This window comes from Lepisma saccharinum, chromosome 15, assembly GCF_977018435.1.
Source record: "Lepisma saccharinum chromosome 15, izLepSacc3.1, whole genome shotgun sequence".
Taxonomy (NCBI): domain Eukaryota; kingdom Metazoa; phylum Arthropoda; class Insecta; order Zygentoma; family Lepismatidae; genus Lepisma; species Lepisma saccharinum.
Genome location: NC_139243.1, coordinates 80363113 through 80388347, shown reverse-complemented (window position 1 = coordinate 80388347; position 25235 = coordinate 80363113). Strand labels below are relative to the sequence as shown.

Here is a 25235-nt window from a genome sequence, read left to right as displayed (position 1 = left end):
TTGTGAAACAGTAAAAAATTAACCTCATTTCCTCGTAGCATTAGCTGTAAATGCTTCTTGCAGGTTAACAAAGCTCTGGCGTGTGGGCCTACATCACCTACAATCCTTTGTAAGGTTCATGTTGTCCTATAAATTGTCGATATACATACTAAATCCCTAGTTACAGCCTAAGGTTTTAGTTTCAATCAGAGAATTTCAGTGTTCAGATAGTGATTGTGGCCTCGTATAATAAAAAAAATAGAAATAACCCAAATGTTGATGCACCCAAAAAACCAGTAATACTTCAAAAATACCTTGAAAAAGGCTATAAGGCTAAATTATTCTTCTAGCATAGAAAAAAAAGTTTAGCAAGTGGACCTATGGTCCATATAGTCAGCCGTCTGTGAACTTCGTCTTGTCCTGTGAATTGAGAATATATTGATAAATGGTTATATATATTTTTTAAAAAAAGAAACAATGTTCGTAAGCGTCCAGTTATGGACCCATCGGTAAAGGGATTTCAGTCTTTATAGACACACAATAATTTTCGTTACACTAAAAATTTGGCCTCGTATAAAAGTAAATAGTCGAAATGATAAACATTTCGTGTACTTTATCCAGTAAACCTTAGCTAGAAATACAATAACAGCGTTACAGACATAAAAATTAAGCAAGCTTTGATATTCTAGTAGCACATAATAAATATAAAATATCCTTTAAAATACTCTGACAAATAGTTGTGGGTTATCTGAAATCAAAATTTTCAAGCCCTCTCTCCTGCATAAATAGGCTCTAGAATTCACTAAACCTCAAAATAATATTGGGTACATAAAATAAAAAGCAGATGGAGAGTGATGCTGATCGCATCATCTCCAAACAGCAAAAACAAAAGTATATGGATGGAGCCCTTCCTGATATATTTAGAAAACTTTACCTAGTATAAAAGTAACAAAATACTCAGCAAACTCTAAAATAAACAAACTTTCCTACATAGCAGGCGTAACCTGACCTAAATAAATACATATAGAAATACAGAACCAAAAATAGCATAGTGGAAATCAGTAAACCCTAATAATAATAATAATAATAATAATAATAATATATTCTGTAGATTACATTTTAGCTAAAAGTACTTTTTCTTTAGTGTTTTTGAAAAAAAATTAAATAAATACTAAACTCTAAATTAAAAATTTGTAAATGTATATATGATACATAACAAAATAAATAAAAATTAATACATACCCTGCAAAAAATCAGTAAAAAAGTTGAAAACATCTCTTTGTGCATCCAAAATATAATAACAAATCCTTCTTGACTGGATTAAATTGTGTTATTTGAGTAAACTAGAGAATAATCCTGTAAACTTGGAAAATCTCTCTCTCTCTCTCTCTCTCTCTCTCTCTCTCTCTCTCTCTCTCTCTCTCTCTCTCTCTCTCTCTCTCTGTGTGTGTGTGTGTGTGTGTGTCTTTGAGAGTCCAAAATGTAATAAAAATGGTGCCTGAATAATATAAATAGTGTCATTTGAGTAAATATTAGGCTAAACTTGTAAAATAAACAAATAAAAGTTGAGAACACACACTTTGTGTGTCGAAAATGTAACTAAAAATCTTTCCTGAACAGATATAATTGTGTTATTTGAGTAATAATAAGCCTACACTTGTGAAATAAACAGATAGAAGTTGAGAACACACACTTTGTGTGTCGAAAATGCGACTAAAAGTCTTTCCTGAACAGATTGAATTGTATTATTTTGGTAATAATAAGCCTAAACTTGTGAAATAAACAGATAGAAATTGAGATCACACACTCTGTGTGTCGAAAATATAACTAAAAGTCTTTCCTGAACAGATTGAATTGTGTTATTTTGGTAATAATAAGCCTAAACTTGTGAAATAAACAGATAGAAGTTGAGAACACACACTTTGTGTGTCGAAAATGTAACTAAAAGTCTTTCCTGAACAGATAGAATTGTGTTATTTGAGTAAAAAATAGGCATAAACTTGTAAATAATAAATTAAAAGTTGAAAAAATCTCTTTGTAAATACAAAATTTAATAAAAAATGTTGCCTGAATAGTACAAATAGTGTTATTTTGGTAAAAATTAACAAAGTTGTAAAATAATAAGTTAAAAGTTGAAAAAAATGTCTTTGTGAGTCCAAAATTTAATAAAAAATGTTGCCTGATTAGTACAAATAGTGTTATTTTGGTAAAAAATTAATATAAAGTTGTAAAATAATAAGTTAAACGTAGAAAAAAATGTCTTTGTGAGTCCAAAATTTAATAAAAAATGTTGCTTGAATAGTACAAATAGTGTTATTTTGGTAAAAAATTAACTTAAAGTTGTAAAATAATAAGTTAAAAGTTGAAAAAATGTCTTTGAGTCCAAAATTTAATAAAAGTGTTGCCTGAATAGTACAAATAGTGTTATTTTGGTAAAAATAAGGATAAGCTGTGAAAATGTTTGACATAAAGTCAAAGTTTGGTAAAAAATAAACTCAAAATTAAGTTAAATAGCACACAGTAACATACATTTACTACCTAAATCAATAATCAAAGGGTCCTAGGTTCGTTACCCCGTGATAAAAGCAAATGATGAAAACTGTAGGCCTCGTCCCTAATAGCTCTCCCTTCTTCATAGTACAGATAAAAAAAAACCTGCGCTAAAGCGTCCTGTGCCTTGAAGGCAAACCTGAGCGGAATATTAATTGGCGGCGGAAACCGGTTCTACAAGCGACGCATAGCTTCAGAGATTTGACCCTTGCTGCGCATTCTCAGACATTCTTTGTTGTCTGGTTGAATCCCTCCCCTGCCCTACAGTATTGCATAGCTTTCCCCTGTTCTTGCGTACTGGTTAACCTTGAAAAAACCGGTTCTGATTGGTCAACCGGGTTCTTCCTTTGTTCTGACGTTGTGACGTCATTTGACCTTGAACGCACTTCCCCCCAAAATTCCTTTCTCCTCTACCTGCGCGGAGTTCACCCTTGTCTGTCTGGCATCAGAGCGGAGTCGAGATTCTGAGACAGTATTCTGTCTAACGTGTGAAACCATCGTGTTTCATAACATGATGAAATTATTACATAGTACTAATTAATAACATTGCATATCGTGGGTTCGAGTACCGGGACCGTCTTCTTTCGTAATTGAACCTGTACCTACAGCCATTACCACCGTTCATAGCGGTTCATAAACCATAGAAAACTTATTTTCAATATTATAAACATTAATTATTATAGTTTCATACATTACATACTTTGCAGTAATGAATATAAAACCATATGCATAGCGTTTAGTACCTCTAATTACCTTCTATATACATATTTTTCATAAAATAAATAAATATATATTCATAAAAAGTTATAAACATGCAAATACATAAATGTAAAGTATTCTAAGTACATGCAAATGAGTTCTAAGTACATGCGAATTAATTAAAACCCGTGCAAATTAGTTATAAGTACGTGCAAATAAAAGACCACCCACGAAGAAAACATCCACTGGCGCAGTCAGATACTACTGCCAGGCTCTAACAGCTCAAGCGTGTGGTGTGAATCAAGCTACTGTTTCTCGGATATGTTCGAGGGTAAAACAATGTGGATCGGGGACTGCTCCAATGTTTCAATCACCTAGAAAGCACATTAACGTACCGAAAAGAACTACAAACTTAGATGACATTGATAAAGACGTAGTTCGTAGAACCATCTTTGAATTTTACGATCGTGGCGAATTTCCTACTGCCAAAAATATAACGTACTCTTTACGGGACACAATATCTTACAAAGGCTCTACAACTTCCACCTTGAGAATATTGAAACAATTATGCTTCAAGTACAGGGAAACCAACGACGGTCGTAAATTTCTGATGGAGAGAAGTGACATTGTTACGTCAAGGGTAAAATTCCTTCGTATCTAATGTTCCGTGCTCTCCGTGACAATGCGTTTCGCTCAACCACGCTGTTTCTTTTCCGTGTGAGATCTCGACATGGCACCGCTGCAGTGTGCTGCTATTGGCTATCGCCATATGCAGGAGATTTGACGCGCACTTAAAATCATAAATTTCATTTTAGTTATAGTAATTCGCGCTAATTATTACAAGTAAGGGAGCTTTCAGACCGAAGTAACAAGCAACACATGTCACTTGAAAACCAACATTTAGAAATAAATGCCACTTTTCGAATCGAAGCGACACAAGCAGCTGAATATTTCGTTTGTTACTTACGTGTTGCTCGAACTGACCCGTTTCCTGAATACCGTGCATCGTGTCGCCTCGTCTGTCGTTCGCGTGCACGATACGATGTATGCTTTGCTTGTAGACTGAAGGAAGAGGAATATATCGCTTGCACCTTCGGTACGAAACTCCCGTGTGGCCTGTACAGATCGTTGCAGAAACACGATAACTTCAAACTCGGGGGGAAAGTGCCTTGCTGGACATGCCATGGACAATTTGCCGAACAATACTTATGCATCCACTGTACTGACGGCAAATTGTCCATGACTATATTCATTCATTGGGTTTCCTGCAATGTGAGGGTCATGAATAGAAGAAAGAAAAAAAAACGTAAGCGAACAGAGGACAAGGTCTACTACTGAATCAGCACAATTAGACCGTTTAAAACAACATACAGTGTATTTCATCGCGTAATCGACGCGTCAGATAACGAAACCAACCAATGATAGCCAGCGGTGCCGAATATTCGGACACAGAAGATAAAATTTTGTAAGTCTGTACTAGCAACAATGTGGTGTAAATTATATCAAGTGTAATATTTCGACTGTAGTGCACAAATCAATAACAACTAATGTGATACCTTTTTTTTTCAGACTGCAAAAATGTTCACTAAACTCCCACCAAGAAATGATGTACGTCAATTTGGACTCTCACTAGTATTCCGTGCACCCTATTTTTTGACAGACAAATTTGGCATAAAATCTGCGACGCTTATGTATTAGGCATTAGACACAAACATTAGAATGTGGAATAAAAATGATCGAAAATAACGATGGACAATTTAGCAACTCTTATCTTGGCCCCCGATTGTACATACACTTTCTATCGGAAACTACATATTGATAACCCCGAGCACATTATCGCAGGCTTACGAGAGGACAACATAGAGCTCTGTTTATCAACTTATGTCATACTTAAACCAATACCACAGTGCCGGGAATGTAAGGATTGTTTTACATTTAGTGGCGTTCCTTGTTCCTTGAGATCATATTGGTTTCGATAAAACTTTTCTTGAAAAAGAAGAACGTCAGATTCTTACATAGACAGTTGGCAAAATATAATACTGACTAAAACCACACAAGCCTTTTAGATATTCGCTTATTGGTCTGAAAACTTTCCGTATTCACTACTTCTATGACACACATGGGAGGAGAGGGGCGGGTAGGCAATCGCTGTTTGCGATATTTATAAATCTAACATCTATAGCCAAGCAACAAGAGCAAATAGTAATCGTCCCTCCACGTTTCAATTTAAGTTATCACTAGGCTTAATATACGTCCGGGATTAGCCCGGACAGTCCTGGTTTTTTAGTGCTGTCAGGGGTGATGTCCAGGGATTTGAGTATCTGAACATGAAAATAGCTACAGGTATTGAATATTAATGACCAGAATTTATGACCGGCAAGGATCGATCGATTATAATGATCGATTATTTTATTTCTTCGAGAAATCGACTTCCGAACGGTTCCGTTTCCGTACTTGAGCGTCTTGGTTGTCTTGCAAGCGTGTGAAGTAACTCGTCTACACGTTTTTGATAATTATAACTATTTGCAAGGGCCTTGCATTTGGCAATGGGCAAATGAAAGTGTGTATTTAACGTTAACCTGCAGCAGGAATACAAATTCTTGAAACTGTGTAACGACAGTGAACGTGTGCAATGTACACTCTGTAATGGAGTATTTTCTGTTGCACATAAAGGAAGAGGTGATATTGAAGACCACGTGAAAACAGTTAAACATAGGGGTGCTATTAATGCTACTGCTTCAACAATCATAAGAGTTTAATGTTCCAATAAAATGTTAAGGCTTTGAAGTAATTTCAAATTATTTTTGTATAAGAAACCTAAAATGTAGCAGCAACGAGTTGATCGCGAATATATCCTGGGTTGGACCCAAAAAATATGGTAAGCCTAGTTAACACCCCTCCCCCCCCAGACTTCTAGAAGTAAACTTTTCGTGAACAGGTCCAAAAAACGGACGACGATGAAGGATATCCTTGCAGTTCTGTGACCCTACTGGATACTGGCTAATAACAATGGGGGCGGAGGGAGCGACTCCCTAAAACAAAATAATACCTATTCAAACATCTGAAACTACAATGAAAGCTTCCCATTTTGATGCCAATATTTAGAGATCTGCTCTGCCCGACGTCACACAGGAGTTCAACCCGAATATGCTTTTTTGAGCAGTGTAAGGTCGTTTTAGGGGGGTAAACAAGAATTTAAGGCCATTGCAATGAACTTTATGAGTGCGTTTGGGCTGTGCCTGTGCACACACATCCCTGTGTCTGAAAATTAAGCGAAATGTCTAATTAATAAATCGCCCGTTAACAAACCTCCTCGCCAAGATATAGCAATAAACCTTAAATAAACTTACAGGGCGAAAGCCACTACTTCATTAACAGTTCTCTATTACCTATATCTACCTCTTACCTCATGATCTAAATTTTTTATGCAGCTTATTTAGTTAGGACAAAAATTCACGAAAAATGTCCTAACATGAACATTATGCTAATTGGAAGGACATGGAATCCAAACAAAAACTCTCCTCTCATAAATACTAATGTAAGAGACATTAGAAGTTTTAAGCTCACATACACAGACAGGCTAATTGGGACTGGACCTACACTTTATGTCTGGCCCGTATCCAGGGCAGGGGCCATGCCCGCCCCCCTCTCGAGCCATGAAATTTTAAAATGTGAACATATAAAAAGCTACGAAAATAACATCGAGACGATTTTTGTCCTTACATAAGGGAATGTTTTGTTTGTGTAGAGAGGCAGTCTCCAGAAGTCTGAAGTCTGCGATATTGGGTTTATTTAGTTTTATAACAATAGATGTAAGGCTACCAGCAGTGGCGGCGATTGGAGGGGGGCATGGGGGGCAGTAGGTATAGTCCCAATTAGTCTATTTGTGCATAAAAGTGGACTAAAACAAAAGCTCAAACTTGTTACTGGCTACCAGGTGAAAATGTGTGTCTGTCATTTGTTTCTCATTCATTTCTAACATTTAGAATTCTTTATTGTAATAATAATTGCTAATACGTCTAATTTAATTTATAAATGCAGGCTAAACATAGAATTTTCGTGGTTGTTCAATGGTTCTGGTATAAGGAAATAAAAAAAATCTGAAAAAAAAATTGATTTGCGAAACTCGGAACTATCCGAATACTTCTGACCAGTATCGGCGATCGAGTACCAAACCTTGGGAGGGTGAGGGTGGCAAGACAGTTATTTTCTCTTGGTATACAAGCATTTAGAACCCATTGTACGGGGGCAAAGTGGCAAAAAAGTTGTGCTCAGCTGCCCGCAGGCCCCCCCAAATAGCTGCCAATACGCACACACACGCGCGCGAGGATCTGGCCCCTCCCTAAAAAAATCCTGGGTACGCCCCTGTTTTATGTGCCTCCATCGTGTATCGAACCAGGGACCCCTTACGTTATAACAACGCCATCGAGGAGGGCCAATACAAACGCTCTAAAATGGACAATTTAGGAGTTTATTGTGATGTATGTACTTATTTGCGAGCGAGATTTTTTTCTTGCAAACTGACAATAGCACATAATAATAATACAGACAATTTGATAGAGGGCCAATACTTTCTTGGGCAGCTATGACGTTTATTCTAACAAAAAAAAAACCCTATCAATCACAGTAGCGTGCCAAGAATTTTCGAAATGGGAATTACGTATACTTTGTTATAGAAGTTAATCCTCATTTTACCATCTTCACCTGCCCTTGGCGTTTCTTATAAGGGAATGCCCCCCCCCCCCCCCCTTTGGGCTCGCCACTGATCAATCATTCCACACCAAACATTTTGTGCGAAGATGACAGACGTTATTGATAAACTACACAAGAAACTTGGGGATATTCAAATCCTATATTACCCTCCCCAAACTTTAATTCCTATGCAGCGCACTTCAAGAACCAACTCTCTGTACACCCCTGATATTATCTGTGATATTATGATCACGAGAAACAGCTTGCAGGCGCTTATCAAAACGCATTCCGGCCTATTCAACTGCAGTGCATTTCCGTTCCGTCTCCCTCCCCCTCGCAAACCGCTCCGTTGTCATGGCTCGGCTGTTGTTCTTGGCATTCGCACACTGAAATGTTTGGCAAGTGTTTGCAAGGAAGTAAGAAAACAGGACAAACCTGCTATGAAGCGAAATTTCCACAGCCACAGCAGGAAAACTCGAACTGCGCCGGTGTCAAAACCGGAAATTTTCTAACGCCGTATTTTAATTTGACATCGTTTTGTATTGTTTAATTAACAGTAGTTTCTGCGTGGCTTCCGCAACACAGGCACGAAATAGCCATCAACGATTTCACCCGATGCTCAAGGCTCATGCAAACGGAAGTTCTACTTTTAATGCCACAGATTAGAAACAATTTGTCGTAAATAAACCAGTTGCCGCCAGTTCGGTTCAATATTTTACTGTTAATTTTAGACGTTCCATTGGGAGGGGAGTGTGATAGTATCACTTAATTTAGACGTCAACTGGGGTAGCCTTTTGGTACCCTTGACCCTCTGTAACCCCTGGAGAATGTGAAATATTTTGCATGATTTATGAAGATATTTTTTGTTCATGAACGTTTTCAGTTGATTTTAGCTCTCGGAAATGTGTTCTTGTGAAGTAAAGTACGTCTGTTACCTTAGCGTGTTACTTTACCGTGTAGCAGAACAGCCCGAAGGCTTTGCGCAAGTTAATATAGCACCCAAAACGACTTTCCACAACAGCAGCTAACAGCAGCAGTTAACGTAGTTAGGTTAGGATTGTTAGGTTTGGTACTGATAGTTATTTTCGACGTGTTCTTTCGCTATGTTAGTGTGCATACAAGCAGTTTTGACTAACAAAAAACGGCGAAAATACTCTGAAATTGCAGGTTTTAACTTGTGTGGGCCATATTCTATGGCATCAAATATCTCCGTTATTTGTGCTTTCCTAAAGCTGGAACCACTTTTACATTACGTAAAACATTGAAATATGTCGATTAGAAGAAAATTCTCGAGGGGGTACACTCATGGGAATCCGGAAGGGGGCAAGGGTGGAGCCCTCCCCTGGAAAATGAAAGACAACCAAAAATTTTGACATATAACTTCATTTCAGCCACAACAATATTTATTAATTATTGTATGAATATGATAAATTCAAATTTAAGCAATGTTTTTTCTTTTGAGAGAACAATACTATTATTGGGGAAAATGTGCAACCTCATTTGTTTGCCGAGTACGATAGAGCTATCACAAAGTCCGCCTACCGCGGGACGGCATGGGTTCGAATCAGCCTGGGTTCAGTCTCTGGGTTCTCGGCTTGGGCATAGGGCCGGTGCCAACCCAACATCGTGAGGAAATTGGGGAGCTACGAGTGAGTAGTGTAATCCGGTCTGGGGAATCTCCTGTAACGGACCGGGGTTCGACGTGCTGACCCCACGTCACCCCATTACCGGTTGAAGAACTCCACACTTCTAGGTAGGATGGTGGAAGGGAGACTGGCAGTCTGGAGATAGGCCAAGGTCCTTCTAGGGCTGTCGAGCCATGGGTTATTATTATTATTCCCAACAAGTCGACGCAAATAAGAAAACAACACGCTTTAAGAAACTTTTCAGCGCAAAAGCTTCATTCCAGGCTCAATTTACAAGCAGATAGGTTAATTGGGACCGGATCTACAGTTTTAAAGTGGGACCCTAACTGCTGAAATGCTCTTCCGCTGGGAATCGAACAGGGGGCCTCTTGATTATAAGAAAACCAAGCGAGCAACCTCGCCATTGAAGACGCCTCTTTTCAGCACCGAATTTCAAGTCCAACAGCTGGATATATTTATCAGTTGCTGAGCTCAAAACTGTGACATAATATTGTGTTAACTGCACAAACATGCATAACTCCACAGACGAACACGTCTCCCCACAAAACATTCTGATCTATTCCTGGCATTATTTCAATTCAGACAACTTTAAACTTACCTGAATAATTTTCCTCGTTATTCACTGTAGCAATCCTATAAAACTTAATATTAAAGCACAAAATTCACGAATTCGACACACGCCATTCCCCGACACAGTCGTAAAAGTTACCCGCACTAACACCGCACAATGTTTTCCTCACAAGTAAACAGCTGGACTGGTCGAACAACATTTCAAGCGCGCTTCAAGAACTTGCTTTCACTCGAGCACCGTCTCGTACTCACCAATCCTGCAAGTAGTGTGAAACTTTGCCGCTAGATGTCAGGAGAGAGCGCAGGGCTGAATTGAGATCCTTATGGGAAAAGTAAAACATTTTACGCCATCTTAGAGCTACAATGCAATCTACTCTACGGAAAGCAATCACCGTTGTAATAAAGCATTGTGTATATACAAAAGGAAATTAGTCAGATGCTTTCTGTTATACTTTCCTTTCATTTTATATTGTATTTCTGCCCATTTATGGAAGTCGCAACTGTGGGGACCACTGTCGTACGCAGGGAGGAGATGATGGGTTACACACCCTTCCTAACTTTTGAGAAAATTAAAATTTTCAAATTGAAGCAATAAAGAAAATATTTTTTTGCATATCCCGCCCCTTAATATACAACCATGTAATATTCTCCTTTAGAATTCCAGCCAGCTCCGACAAAAAATTAGTTCCATTGAGTAGTAACGTCTTTGGGTGTGTTGACAGAAAAAATGCCAGTGGCGAAAATGCATCTGTAGTGCATGGCTACATACACACAGGATAAAATATTGTCAAGGGGTGGTAGCTGCGAGACAAGACCTGAACTAGTAAAAAGTTTGTTCTTTTAACATTAAAAGAAAAAAAACTCAACCGCCGGACCGCGAGAGATTCTCCTGGCCCCTGAAGTTTGAGACTTTCAGCCCAAGCTCGCAACCACCTGGAAAATGGCATTTCGGTTTGATTTCTACTGCGATAACAAAATGTTTTCGCGCGACAGACGGCGATGGACAGTGGCATGCCCAGAATTTTCGAAAGGGAGGGATTATGTATACTTTTTCTTGGCAGTCAGCCTTCATTTTGTTGTATTTTCCTACTTTGGCGTTCTTTTTTTTTTTAGGAATACTGGGCCAAAGGGGGGGTTATAACCCCAACAAACCACTTCCCGCCTTCAAATTTGGAGGTTGACGGTTGGATCTTTGTCGAGTTAGAGCCGGAAGGGTGAAGCGACATGCGGCCCCAGCTGGAAACCACATGGAAAGATGGTAATTTGTTCGGGTTTCCACTGAGGTAATAGGTAATGCTTTCGCGACAGTGACCGAAATTTTAGCCAAAAGCGAAAAGGGGATTTCGATGAAAAATACCACAATTGTAGGGAAATTTTAAGGTCATCTGACTAAATTAATACAGTTTATGTTAATTTCAAATTTCATATCCACATTTTTATGTTATTTATTTATTTTGCTATTCCTACTTGTTTCTGCTCCTTTAAGTTTATTGTACGTTGCTTTATGCATCTTTGGATACATAGTAACCATGAGTATTTAGCTTTACGATTAAATGTATTCCTGACAAGGATTCAAGCCTGGGACATCTGGTCAGGAAGTGATGAAACTGACATTTGAAATTTTTAAAAAAATATTTTTTATGCAAACAAATAACGAATTCAACGGAATTCTCAACTACGTACTACTACTGCTTCCAACACCACAACTAATAATGCTGCTGCTGCTGCTACTACTACTACTAATTATTATTATTATTATATAATTTGCTTAGGTGAAGGGAAAAATTGGTCCAAATAGGGAAATTTTGCCCCTTGGAAAGGGAAATTGTGCCCTCAGATTGTGGCAACACTGGTGGGGCTCGTTGCTTCTCGCCTCCAAACTTGAAGGTTGAAGGACGGGCACCACAGTCAATTTAGTTTGCACAGCAATTTTCATTAACAAATATATTGAAGTGGGAATATTCTGATTAACTGGAATTTTCGGATGCTCGAAATGATACATGTCAATAAAAATAAGCACTTATCAAATTAATTTAATGATATTGGGCAGAGGAAACTAAAATATTCCATTCGATCCAGTTGTCAACTAATTTAAACCAAATTTTATATTTGTCAACAAGCCTAGACATAATCGAACTAATGCTCTCTATAGTTGTGCCATAATTTATTTATTAATATTAACTTTCAAGAGTACATATTAATTAATGTATAAAGTTAAAAACCTCACTTCCATGTAGTACACCCTGGACTGCATTGCAGACGAACGAAGCTATGGCGACTGGCACTATGGCCAGTATAATTTTGTCTGTGTTGTCCTGTTTTTTGTCCTTGTGTGTGCTGAGTGCCCCTTTACAGCCTCAGCTTTTAACAGAAGTCAGAATATTTTCATATTTTAGTAACACGACACTGCTATTATGCTATTTTAGTATGGTAAGGGGCTGGACCCAGTATAATGTGTCGGGTGCAAAATAGCCTAAGTGCTGATGCACCCAAAGTTTTAAATTCAAATTATGGCACAATTGTGTTCATATATCTTGGATAAGGTAAGGGGCTGGAACCCGTATAACGTGGTGGGTGCAAAATAGCCTTTAAGTGCTGATGCACCCAAAAATTTTAAATTCAAATTCAAATAAAGTTAAAAAAATAGAAAGCTAGTTACGATTAAAATTATTGGGATTGGGCATCGACTTTTTAAAAAATAGTTTATCTGACCACAGCCTAATGAAGGTTGAGAACCATTGCCCTACACGCTTACAAATTTCGTGGATGGTTCTTGAAAAAACCTTGTGCTAAAGGGAAGGGGGAGTTTGAGTTGAATTTAATGTACATTTTTTCACAGATAGGCTAATGGGGACAGGGCCTACACTTTACAGTTGGATTCGAACCACCATTTGGCATCACCTGGTATTGAACCTGGAACCACTTGATTACAAGACAACATTACCACTATGCCAGCGGGTAGTCACAAAAATGGGAGGGTAATAATTACAATTATGTTGGTTACGGGCATAGTGTAGAATAGGACGAAGAATTAAAGGTGTATATATTTTTACTTTTCAAAATATAAGGGTCTCATGGCTATAGCTAACAGTGATCCTCGTCCACATGTTCTCTTTTTACAAAATAAAAAGGGCACCCTGAAGGATTTTCTTTTCACTTAAAACTGAAATCAAAAGTAATGACACTTATGAGCAATATAACCGATTATATGGTTAAAGGTTCATTAGAAGCTAGCTCGTGATTAAAAGAAAATCCTTGAAAAATTACTTTTCCTTATTTATGTAATACTGATAATTATGTGAATTGTACCGAAAAAAAAGTAGAAGGATAGTATTCTTGATATCATCAACATAATTACCTTTTTAATTCTGGCCCAAGTAACCACAACCGTTGGGCCGCCAACATAAGTTTTTATGTGGGAAATGTTGGGTTTATGTTGGTTGGCAATTTGAAGTTGGTCTTACGTTGGGACAACGGTTGTTGCCAACATTTGCCCAACCACGAAAAAGCGAGTCAAAATCAGTTTTAAAAACTACTTTCTTGTGTTAAGACAACTTTCAAGAGTATGCTGTAAATTCTAGAGTGTAAATTAAGTGACATGTAACAGCGTTTCTTTTTGAATATTTCAATCACAGCACATACTTGAAATATAATATTTTTTAAAATGAAAGTAGAAGCTATTTTTTAAACTGTAGTTACTCACCAGTCCTTTGTCAGCCGCCATGGATGAAAGATGTGTTGGAATTGCTTATTGTTTGTCTTTTTTTTAGCATAATTGTATTCATGTGAAGGTGGTTAAACAATGTTATGTGCAGCAGGCCCATAGCTAGAATTAATCTCCAGGGAGATTGCGGGTTATCGCGGGGGGGTTTGTAAACCAATTCCATTTTTTTTAAAAAAAAAAACTATTAAATGAAGGTAAATTATGTGTGTGAGGGGAGTGGTCATTATGTTACATAACATAACCCACAGCGCTACAGCCCTTGAAGGGCCTTGGCTTACCTACCGACTGCTGGTCTCCCTCCCACACTGTTCCGCCGTCACCTGTTATAGCGTGGAGGTCTCAGACCAGTATTAGGGTGACGGGTGATCAGCCCGACGAACCCCCAGCCGTTGTTGTAGGTCTTCTCGACCGGGTTACGCTCACTCACTCGGAGCTCCCCAATTTCCTCACGATGGTGGGTTGTCACCGGCCCTATACGTAGGCCGAATAAATTCCGACCAGAGCCGGATTCGAACCTACGCCGTCCCGCAGCGAACGATCTCAAGACGAGTGAACGCCTTAACCAGCTCGACTACGGAGGAGGACCATTATGTTACATAAAATTTATAAATATCACACAAATACTACATTTTTCTACATCTTTTTAAAACATCTCTTGAAGTGTTAATTGACTGATACTGAAATCATACCTTACACACTCCATACTACTTTAGATGATTCAGATATTTATATCACACAAAAATGTCCAATATTCAATCACAGTACCTACAGTACATTCCACCCCCGGCCGAAGCAATAAAACTCCCCTTCGTTCCCAAAACTTGGGAGCTGTTGACCTTTGATGCAGATGCGAAGGCAGTGAAGGTACAGCTTTCAAGCTCCCGCATGAAAGAACTTACGAAGTCTAGAATCTACAATCTTCTAAATACTTGCAGCTACTTAAACTTCAGCTCATAAACAAGATAAGCGAATATAATAGCTGTTGTTAATGTTCTGTGAATTTATCCTTCATCAAGTTGTGTGAGCAAAATAATATTTGCTGTCTACATTTTCACTATTCACTGCAAACAAATTATACAAAATAGTTTTACCCAATGTCAATGGGGGGCTGGTGACAGTGCCAGGGGGCTCAACCCAAGACTACTAGAAGGAAAGGCTGGGGTCAGACACGCCTCTTTTCGCGACTGCCGTGGGTGTGACGTCATGGGCGGACAAAACCCAGCTGAGTCTTCACCCCATACGGAAAGAAACGTTGAAGGCTGATCTGTTTTGTTCTTTTCGCTCCTTTTTTCTTGTAGTTCTGGATTGTTAGGTTCCTCGAAAATCCCCCCACCAAAAATTTCCCGGGGGATAGAGTTTTTGTTATAACAAAGGAAAGATAAGCAATTACTTTTAATTTCAAATATGCTTTACTAAGAATAATATCGAAAACACACAAAAATTAGTGTGGTTGTGAGTGTTGAATGCTTTCTCTCTCAAGAGATCATTAACAAATTACATCAATACGCACAATAAAAGAAAAACAAGAATGCAAAACAATAATAACTATGAAATCTCAGTGATTTATATTAACTTAAAGCAAAAACTAAACAAAAACTTACACATAATAAAACCACTTCAACTATTTCATAATTTATTAACATCTTTAACCGGTTAGTAAAGGAAATAGTTAGCTGCTTTACACTATCTGATATGTATGAAAATAACAAATTAATTTCTAATTAATAATCATCATAATTATTTTAATTGAGTAATTTATTTTTACGTTTAATAACATTACGAATATGTACATCGTATAATTCACACATATGTTTATGGGGAGGGGGCTTTAGGTTAAGAACTTTCTCCCCCTCACCAGTTTTCAATGATTTCGCACCCTGGTGGGTTGTGAGGTGTTGCAGTTTACAATGCCTTCAGTGAGGTGTTGCGACGTGTCGTGATCTCCGATGAAAAAATAAAAACAACGGGTGACAATATATAACTGAACACATCGCATCTAACGAGACTTGTTAGTGGATTGCGATACCAGATACGCTTACGTCAAGGACCACGTGATCAGGTATGGCCCCAGAACTTCCACACATTCCTCGAAGTGTTGTTCAAAGATTCATAAGACTCATGGCCGGTTCGCTCAAAGCGCGTTAAATTTTAAAGAAGCGTTAAATCAAGTTAACGCTACATTAGCACATTGAGGCATTTCTCCAACCTTCGTTAAGGCTAACAGACCTCTAATGTCGTTGTTAAATCTAAAGGCACTCTTTTGCTTCATTAAAGTGCTTAACAGCGCGTTGTGTTTTGTCGGAAATAAGATGGCGATATTGCGTATTCCAGCTGTTGTGTTGAAAGGTTATCCAAAATCGATTTGAACACATTATTTGCATACCATCGCAAAACATACACTAGTTCGATTTCTTTCTACAGCAAAAATAATTTTCCCATTTCGTATTTCATATTATAAATTCGTACTGCAAATCAGAAATCACATGTAAGTTAAATGAGAAATATTGTATCAATGTACTTTTTAAAGTTTTGTCAATAATGGCATCGTGATCATCTCACATTATTCAAATTTTATTAATTTTGCCTGTCTAGCCAAAAATATATGCTTATAGTTAATTATACGAACTTGATGTTTTTGAAATGCATATTGGGCTTCCACCTTCAATGCACTGTAACCATAAACACAAAATATCGCATGACTTTTAAAAATAATGTAACCTCCTTTTACATATTTCAATTTGTATAAGGTGAAGTTATTCACCAAAATATTCGGTGTCGTCGTCCACGCCGTTTTCCAGTGGATCACATAGAAACTGGAGAAAGTCGTGGTTTCTTGTGTTTATGCTTATGTCTGCTTATAACTACCATTCCAATTTTATGTTGTTTTTAAACTGAAAAATGTCAGAAAACGTAAGAGATAAAATTAAAATGAAGCTACTGTCCTAGAAATAGGCAATACACGTCCTGTACTCTCATTTAATGTAAATAAATTTGTGACATTACACAATGTAGCCTGCAATTTTTCAAAGTAGTAGGGAATTGTTCCTTCGAACTTTTCAAATTATTATCCACCTACTCCAATTAACATAATGGGAAAAAATGATTTTGCAGTGACGAGAATCCTCGACACAAATGTTCATCATTCTATATTCTGAATCACAAGCGGCTAGGGACAGCTGTAGCAAACTGGAGATGCTAAAAGCACCAAACCTGACCTGCCTAACCTAACCAAGAACAGAAATAAAGAAAACCTGCCTAACCTATTTACTTATTTAGCTCGTAGCTGTACATATGTACTATAGAATAAAACATGTTTTTTAATATAACGTGAGACTTAATATAATCACAAAATCAAAACAATTATTAAGCAGTATATTGAAAATGGGCTGACATATAACGGTGCAAATGGAAATTAAATCGTATTCATAAGAAACTGAAAGAGCACTTAAAAATTGAAAAAAATAATCAACCGTTACATGTACAAGGTACATTTTTACGAACGACTACCATCTCATCACGTAATATAGCTTACATATGTTGTTTCATTAAGAAAAAAAGCTTGAGGTCCTAAGCAGTTTCAGGTAGATAGTTTCGTGCATGGACATTGTAACATTTTGACATTGTGCAGTGACATAAAACACACTACCATCCATTCGGAAATTATTCCTTGTACATACGTACAAGTGATAATGATATTGTGTGAGTGCACTTGTTATATTTTTTACCAGTTATGATAAATTAAATGTAAAATATCATATTAATCAACCGTTCCATGTACAAGGTACATTTTCTGAATGACTACAATTTCATCACATAATGAATAACCAAACATATTGTAAAAAACCGTACTACACATGTATGTTTCATTAAGGAAAAAAGCTTCAGGTCCTAAGCAGTTTAAAGGTGTTGTCGTTTCGTGCATGGAAATTGTAAGAGTATACATATTTGTTTGAAAAACACACTACCATCCACTTGGAAATTTTTCCTTGTACATACGTACAAGTGATAATGGTACTGTCTAACAGTGCACTTGTTTTTTTTTGTGCTTTTTTACCAGTTATGATAAATCAAATGTAAAATATCATATTAATCAACCGTTCCATGTACAAAGTACATTTTCTGAATGACTACAATTTCATCACATAATGAATAACCACACATAATGTAAAGTATTACCGTACTACACATGTATGTTTCATTAAGAAAAAAGCTTAATCCTAAGCTGTTTCTGGTAATGTAGTTTCGTGCATGGACATTGTAAAAGTATGCATATTTGTTTGTAAAACACACTACCACTCATTCGGAAATTATTCCTTGCACGGTACGTTCGTACAAGTGGTGAGGATACTGTCTAACAGTGTACTTGTCCTTTTTACCATTTATGATAAATCAAATATAAAATATCGTATTGTATTATATATTTCTTTCTTTGAAAAATATTTGTACGAAACAAAAACACAACCATTCAGAAACGTCCCTTCTACATACGCATGAACGGTAATCATACTGGTAAACATTTTACGTGCCTTCTTTTTTTGTCAGTGATTATTTGGAAACAGTGGATTTCTTGTTTGCAAAGCCACATTCACATCAATCCCAATAGAAGTGACTTGCAATATTTACATATTATTTAATTGCCATGGCACAGTAAGTTAAGTTATGCATGGTGTACATTTCGTGAAATGTTCTCTTTTGTTGAGGAAAATTATTATAGCAAACACACGTTCATTTCCACCTTTAGGCCTCTTTTGCAATGCCATTTTCATATAATTAAATTTATCGAACTTCAAACAGATTACCCTAACCTAAACAGTAGTTTTTATTTATATATTTATGATCTTGTATTTAGGCACTCATTTAAATCTAACTTACGAAATTACAATGTAACTGTTAATCCTAATACATAACATTTTCGGTGTGCGGACGTAAATACCTAACTAACATTCATTTCTTAAACATATATTTATGTGTTACACATTACTTTATTTATTTTTGTTCCTTCTTCTTCTTCTTCTTCTTCATGCCCCACACCGCTTAAATGATAGCAGTCTTGGGCAACGGTCTGAAAACATTGAGGGTTAGGAGTTCGCGCACTAAGGTGAACATCACTATATTATTTGACACTTCACTTCACTGTCACTATAGTACAATAATGATGAGGGCGGGAATCAAAAGCGAAGTTCGCACTGTCGGGCAAAGCCATAGAGAATCCACATAGTAGAGGGGGAAGGAGATGAAAGTAGTGTGGGCAAGGAGAAAGGAGAAGCAACCTGTTGTCGATGTAGTCTGTGGAAAAGTGCCTGGCGTTGTGTGTTCCATAGTTGGCATTGGAAAAATAAGTGGGTGGGGGTTTGTTTATGTTCTCCGCAGGTACAATTGGGAGAGGGAGTTTGATGAATGCGTGCCAGATGTTCGTTTGTGGTCACATGTCCCGTTCTAAGGCGTAGGATACAGGTGATCACTTCACGGGGTATTTTTAGATGATGAAACCAAGGTCGAATAGGGAGTTTATCATAGAACCATTTGTAAGTAGTGGTTTTTGCTACTGCGTCTTGAACCCGATTTTCCCACTGAGATTGGATTTTTTTTTTGACCCGTGGGAGAAGATCAGTATAGGCGAGTCGTATTGTAGAGGGGGAAGGAACGTCCACAGCTGTTTTGGCATAATGATCCACAAGGTCTTGGTGAGGATTAAGATTGCTATGCGCTTTGACATAGGTAAACTGGACGCGTTGGGCTTTGTTTTGGAGGTGAAAGTACTCTTGTAAGATTAAGATGGGAAAGAGTTGCAACCGATAAGCATCCTTACCGCAACGAGCGATCGCGAATAATACGCTGAGGGCATCTGTAAGAATTAAAGTTTGCGTGTATTGTGCTTCGCGAGCGTGTATCAAGGCCTGATAAATGGCATAGCACTCTGCCGAATAGATTGATGCTTCTGACGAGAGGGAAAATTGGCGTACAACATTGTATTGGGGGATATAAAAGGCACATCCAACTCGTTCAGCATTTTTGGACCCGTCTGTGTATATAAAAATATGGTCGGGCCAAAGTTCTTTGTAATATTCATGTCTTCCGAAATCAGTAAAGTTAATATGAGGAAGAGGGGCGATGAGTATTGGGAGAGTGTATATCAAAGGGGATGTAAATGTAAAGCTGAGATGGTAGGCGTCGCTATCGATATTATAACAAGATAAAAAGAAGAGCCGAAGGCGAGAGCTATCGAGGTTGAGAGTTGCATTCAGTTGGCGTTGAATAGCGAATACGGTATTAAAGGGGTGAGGGTGTCGTTCCCATGTTTTCAAGATGTATTTCGTTGTAGAATATTGATATCGGAATGAGAGAGGCAGTTCAGTACTCTCTCCATAAACGCTCACATTAGGGCTAGATGCCATTAGTCCGAGGCAGATTCGGAGTGCCTGTCGCTGTAAGATATCCATTTTTTGGAGCCAGCGATCAGACATCCCTCCCAGTACGGGCGCCGAATAGTCGAAAAGTGAGCGGAAGCAATTCTTATAAAATAATAACATAATGGAGGGGTGACCCCCCCATTTGGTGGTGGCGAGCCCTTTCAAAATGTTGATCAATTTTTTCCCTCTTGTGTGCAAATAGGTAAGATGTGGTTGCCAAGTTAATTTACGGTCGAAGTGGATGCCTAAGTATTTACAGGTTTGGACCACCGGAATTTGATGTAATTGAGTTAACGTATTGGGATAGCGGGTAAGCGTATACGGATTGAAAATAATGATCTGTGATTTCTCCGGGGAAAATGATAAGCCGCGGAGCGCTAATTGATCACGTAATTGAATGATGAATTTGCGTAGGTCTAATATGCCTCGAGTGGCATCTGGTGTGCTATTGTAAAAACAAAAATCGTCGGCATATTGCAGTATATGGTGATTAGAATTTAGTGTTTGATGCAAGTGTTGTGTGTATATATTAAACAGAATTGGGCTGAGCGGGGAGCCTTGGGGGACACCACTCCGAATTATTCGTGGTCCCGTAACGTTATGGGAGAACCAAAAAACCAATGTTCGTTCGTGATATAATTGCCATATTAATTGGGCTACCCCCGGATGAATATGAATATTGTTAAGTATTTGGTATAATATGGGAATGTGGACCGAATCGTAGGCGTGAGCAATGTCTATGAATAAACTAAAGCAATACTGTCTCAAGATTTGGCTATTCTGAATTGCCACTGTGAGAGTACAGATAGCATCTTGGCTGCCGAGTCCGGTTCGAAAACCCATTTGAGAGGGGGGAAAAAAGTTTCGTTTCTCTAAATTCCAAGTTATTCGGTGTTGTAAAGTTTTTTCGAATAATTTAGCCATTACAGGTATAAGAACAATGGGGCGGTAAGACGTCGCATGGGTAGCTGGTTTCGTCGGTTTTAATATTGGAATGACAATATGTTGGGTCCAGCCTCGCGGGATTTTACCCCTACGATAAACAGAGTTGAAAATTGCCGTGAGGATATTAAGTCCTTGTTCTGGGAGGTGTTTGAGGGTGTCGTAGGTGATGCCGTCATATCCTGGGGCAGTAGAGGGGGTATTCTCTAGGATATGTTGTAGTTCCGAAATTGTAACAGTAGGGAAATCTGCTGTAAAGGAAAAGTTTGTCGGGGTTAGGGATGGGGGAGGTAAGGTAACCGTAGGGGGTGTGAGGAGGTCCATAAATTCCACTTCCCATGCATTATTGAGCGGTCGGGGGCGGGGAATATGGGGATGTCGTAAGGAGTTGAATTTACGCCAAATGGCTCCTATGGGGAGAGTCACATCGAGTGACTGGCAGAATAGTTTCCACGCCTGTCGTTTTGCTTTTGTATATGTATTTTTGGCGAGCGTCTGTAGTTTATGGAGCTCCAGCCATATTTCGGGCGTGGGGTGTTTGGCATAAAATTTTTTGAGTGTGTTTTTTTTTTTTTGATGGCGGCACACTGTTTGTTCCACCAATGAATCTTAGGGAATCGGTCAATGGAAAAGAATTTTTGGCGCGTACCGCTCCGATCAAGCGCTAACGTAAGCATTTGGAGAAATTTAGTATACGTCATTGTCCGGTGAGAGGGTATGTCGTCCGTGTAATATAATTTTAGGAAATATGACCGAAAGGTATTCCAATTAATGGACTCTCGTGTCCATCGACGGACAGGGATGTCAGTCACGCCTGTATTCGGAAAGATATTTGGTAAACAAATAAATATCGGCGTGTGATCACTCCCTCGTAAGTCTAAATCGTTTGTCCAGTTGGTATGAGAAAAGAGGTTTGGGGACACTATTGTTAAATCGATGACTGTCGGGCTGGAACCATTGTGTGGGTAGTGGGTGGGGGTACCGTCATTCATTAGAATAAAGTCGTTCTCAAAGATCCAATTTTCAATGTTGTCACCTAATCTATCGGTCTGGACATTGCCCCACATTCGGTTATGGCTATTGAAATCTCCGGTTATGAGATAGGGTCCTGGGAGTAGGGCGAGGAGGTCTGTGAGGGTGGATGAAGGGATATTCTGCGACGAATGATGGGGAGGAATATAGAGGGAGAGGAGTGTGAATAGGTGTTGATGGAACTGGATGCGTACAGCAACAAGTTCGACATTGAACTGTTGAATTAACGGAAGGGAGGAGGGGATAGGGAGGGGGGAATGTGGAATATTTTCATGGACGTAAATGGCAACACCTCGTTGTGTGGCGGGGAAAGGGGGACCGTAGGAGATGAAATGTGGGAGTCTGTATTTCTCATATCGAGTTCCTTTCACCTCTTGTAGGCTAAGGAGATGTGGTTTATAATCCGCCACAAGTTTCTGTAATTCACATTTTCTGGCCGAAAAGCTGTGGACGTTCCATTGAATAATAACTGGAAATGACATGGAGGGGGAGGAAGGGAGGGAAAATAAAAAAGGGAGAGAGACTCATGGAGGCGGTCTATGCCGGAATTAACGGGCTTCCGTTGTAATATCTTCATTTTGTCAATAGGGTAAAAAAACGAGGATAAATTGAAGAAAAACCGAAGAATAAAGAGAAACAAAAATGGATGGGTAATCAGCCTTCTATTATTGATAACAGTTGAGTCGTGAGGGCTTGTATTTGCTGAATGAGAATCTTTTGTTCGCGTATGTTTGATATGTGGAGCACTGATGCCCATAAGTTTGTTATGAGGTCCAGGAGTGATTTGTAGATTGTTTGTTGTTCGGAATATAGAACTTGCTGTGGTTCCGATGGCGGTGGTGGTACCTTGTCCGGGGGGGCCCTCCGGGCCGGATGAGCGTTACGCCCAATGGGGGGAGAGGGGTTAAATTCATCTTCTGATGTCGAGGAGCTGGAAATCGTTCTTGTTTTGTCAACGTTAGGGCTGGGTGCCTTAACTTGTAAATCTGGGTGTTGTTCCTGTTGGGAGGAATGGGGCACAGGAGTATTGGACTTGCCAGTCCAGCGGCGGGGGTGAATTTTGTTTGTGGGGCGGGCTGTTTTCACTGCCTGCGGTGTGGCGGTCTGGCGATCGCTTGGGGTGGGAGGTACAGATGCAAAGTGCGTCTGTAAAGTATGAAAAGGGTTGTCCCAAGCGCCGAGTTGGCGTGTTCCATTCGTGGGGGTCGGGGTGGGTGTGGGAGACAATTTGGGGAAGTCGCGCTTGTTGAGCAGGGGGTTTAAAATATCTTCCCGGGTTAGGGGTGGTTGGAAGGTACCGGAAAGTTTGGCCTTCGCCTCGTAATAGGAGATATTTTCCTCCGCCATGCGAGTTTGTATGTTTTGTTCTCGTTGCCAGAAAGTGCATTTGCGGTCACGTGCCCCATGGGGGCCCTTGCAGTTGCTACAGTGAGTGGGGTTGGTGCATCCGTCCCCGTGTCTTTCTTGCCCACAGTTAGCACATTGTGGTTTAGATCGGCATTGACCCTGGGAATGGTTATAACGATAACAGCCAGAACATTGTAACACCGATCGTACTCGCGGTTTGACTGTAAAGATTTCCTTATTTATTAGCACTTTTTCAGGTAGGTGTTTACCATGGAAGGTAAGGCATATCAACTTGGTGTCCACGAGGTGGGAAGTGCCATCCTCTCGCCAGATTTTTTTCTTTAGTCGTTTAGCGCATGTTACCCGAAATGGTGAGTCAATGCCGTCTAGGATATCTTGTTCTGTCACGTCAAGTTCCAGGCCATACGCTAGCCCTTCCCGTTGGATCAGACTGTGTGGTATTTTGGCTCGGACTCCAAGTGAGTCCAGAAAGGTCCCGTTCCGAACAAACGCGTTTGCTGTATCTGCCGTTTTAAAGGTGGCCCTGACCCTGTTTTTGCCACATTGTTCCACTAAACTCACGGGTATGTTGGCCTTCCGGAATTTGTTGCCCAAACTGCCACTAGAAAGTTTACCAATGTTTTGATTTTGTCCTTCTAAGAGGACCACAAAGGGGCCGGTGGTGTCGGTCGAATACCAAAGAGTTGGAGGTCTTGGTTCCGGTTGAGTGGGGCGAAATAGTTTCTCTTGTTTGCTTTCGGTTTTACTCACCTCGTCCAGTGTCCTTTTACCTGAGCGTATCGTTGAGTCGGTCATGGGGATGTCATCGTCATGTTGGTTTAATGGTAATTCCTGTGTGGCCAGATCGACTAAGCCTTCCGCCGCCGTCCTCTCTCTCAGGTCCAACATTGCGGCATCCTGTATGCTAGCCGGCTGCCCGCCGGAAGCCACGATGTTCTAATGGGTCGCTGGCTAGGGTATACACCAAGGGAAAAATACACTATATCGTTGCACTGCACTCTACACGTAATTAACTTGATAATAAAGTCGTCGAAATTGAACCAATCACTCGCGTTGTGTTGCTCTGTCGGATATGTACCGCTTTTTACGACTGAACCTATCACTTCGAGCGTTCGTACGCGAATCTTTTTGTTCCTGGGATTTCATACAAAAAAGCCCAAATCCGCTTATGCACAGTCTACTGTCCACGGTGCAACCAATGAAAACGTTGCATTTCTCGTATCAAAGTATGAGAATAGCAAGGCATCAAAGCAAAACGTCTCTAACATGTCGTTAGTTAACGGGCCTATAAAATTGCTTGAGCGAACATTAAAAGTTTAACAGGCTGCTAAGATTTTAGTGGTGCGTTAACTATCAACTCGTTAAGAACGTTTTAAAGATGGTTGAGCGAACCGGGCATCAGAACTGTAATCCGAAAGAGGAAAGTTAACGAAGAAGTGAATATTAATAATAATAATTAATAAAAATTAGGTGTAATAGCAGAAGCAAAGTCAACGAATTGAAAAAGTTGAAGTGAAACAGCTCCTCTCTCACCTCTAAAACAGACGACTTCATAAGTATAACAATAGGTAAATCCGCATCATTTATTATTATTATTATTATTATTATTATTATTATTATTTT

At 39.1% G+C, this 25235-nt stretch overlaps 1 protein-coding gene across 2 annotated transcripts in view; it reads right to left on the bottom strand.

Moving 5' to 3' along the window:
- The window catches only part of LOC145999777 (tyrosine-protein kinase Fer-like), a 311283-nt gene that overhangs the window by 256115 nt on the left and 29933 nt on the right, over positions 1–25235 (bottom strand). The window contains exon 1 of one of the 2 annotated variants that reach the window (XM_083137079.1): positions 10165–10355. The exons of the other annotated variant lie outside the window; for it this stretch is intronic. The gene's annotated coding sequence lies outside the window, so the exon portion shown is untranslated. Of the gene's footprint in view, positions 1–10164; positions 10356–25235 lie in introns of those variants that run through there. 2 annotated transcript variants of the gene reach the window in all.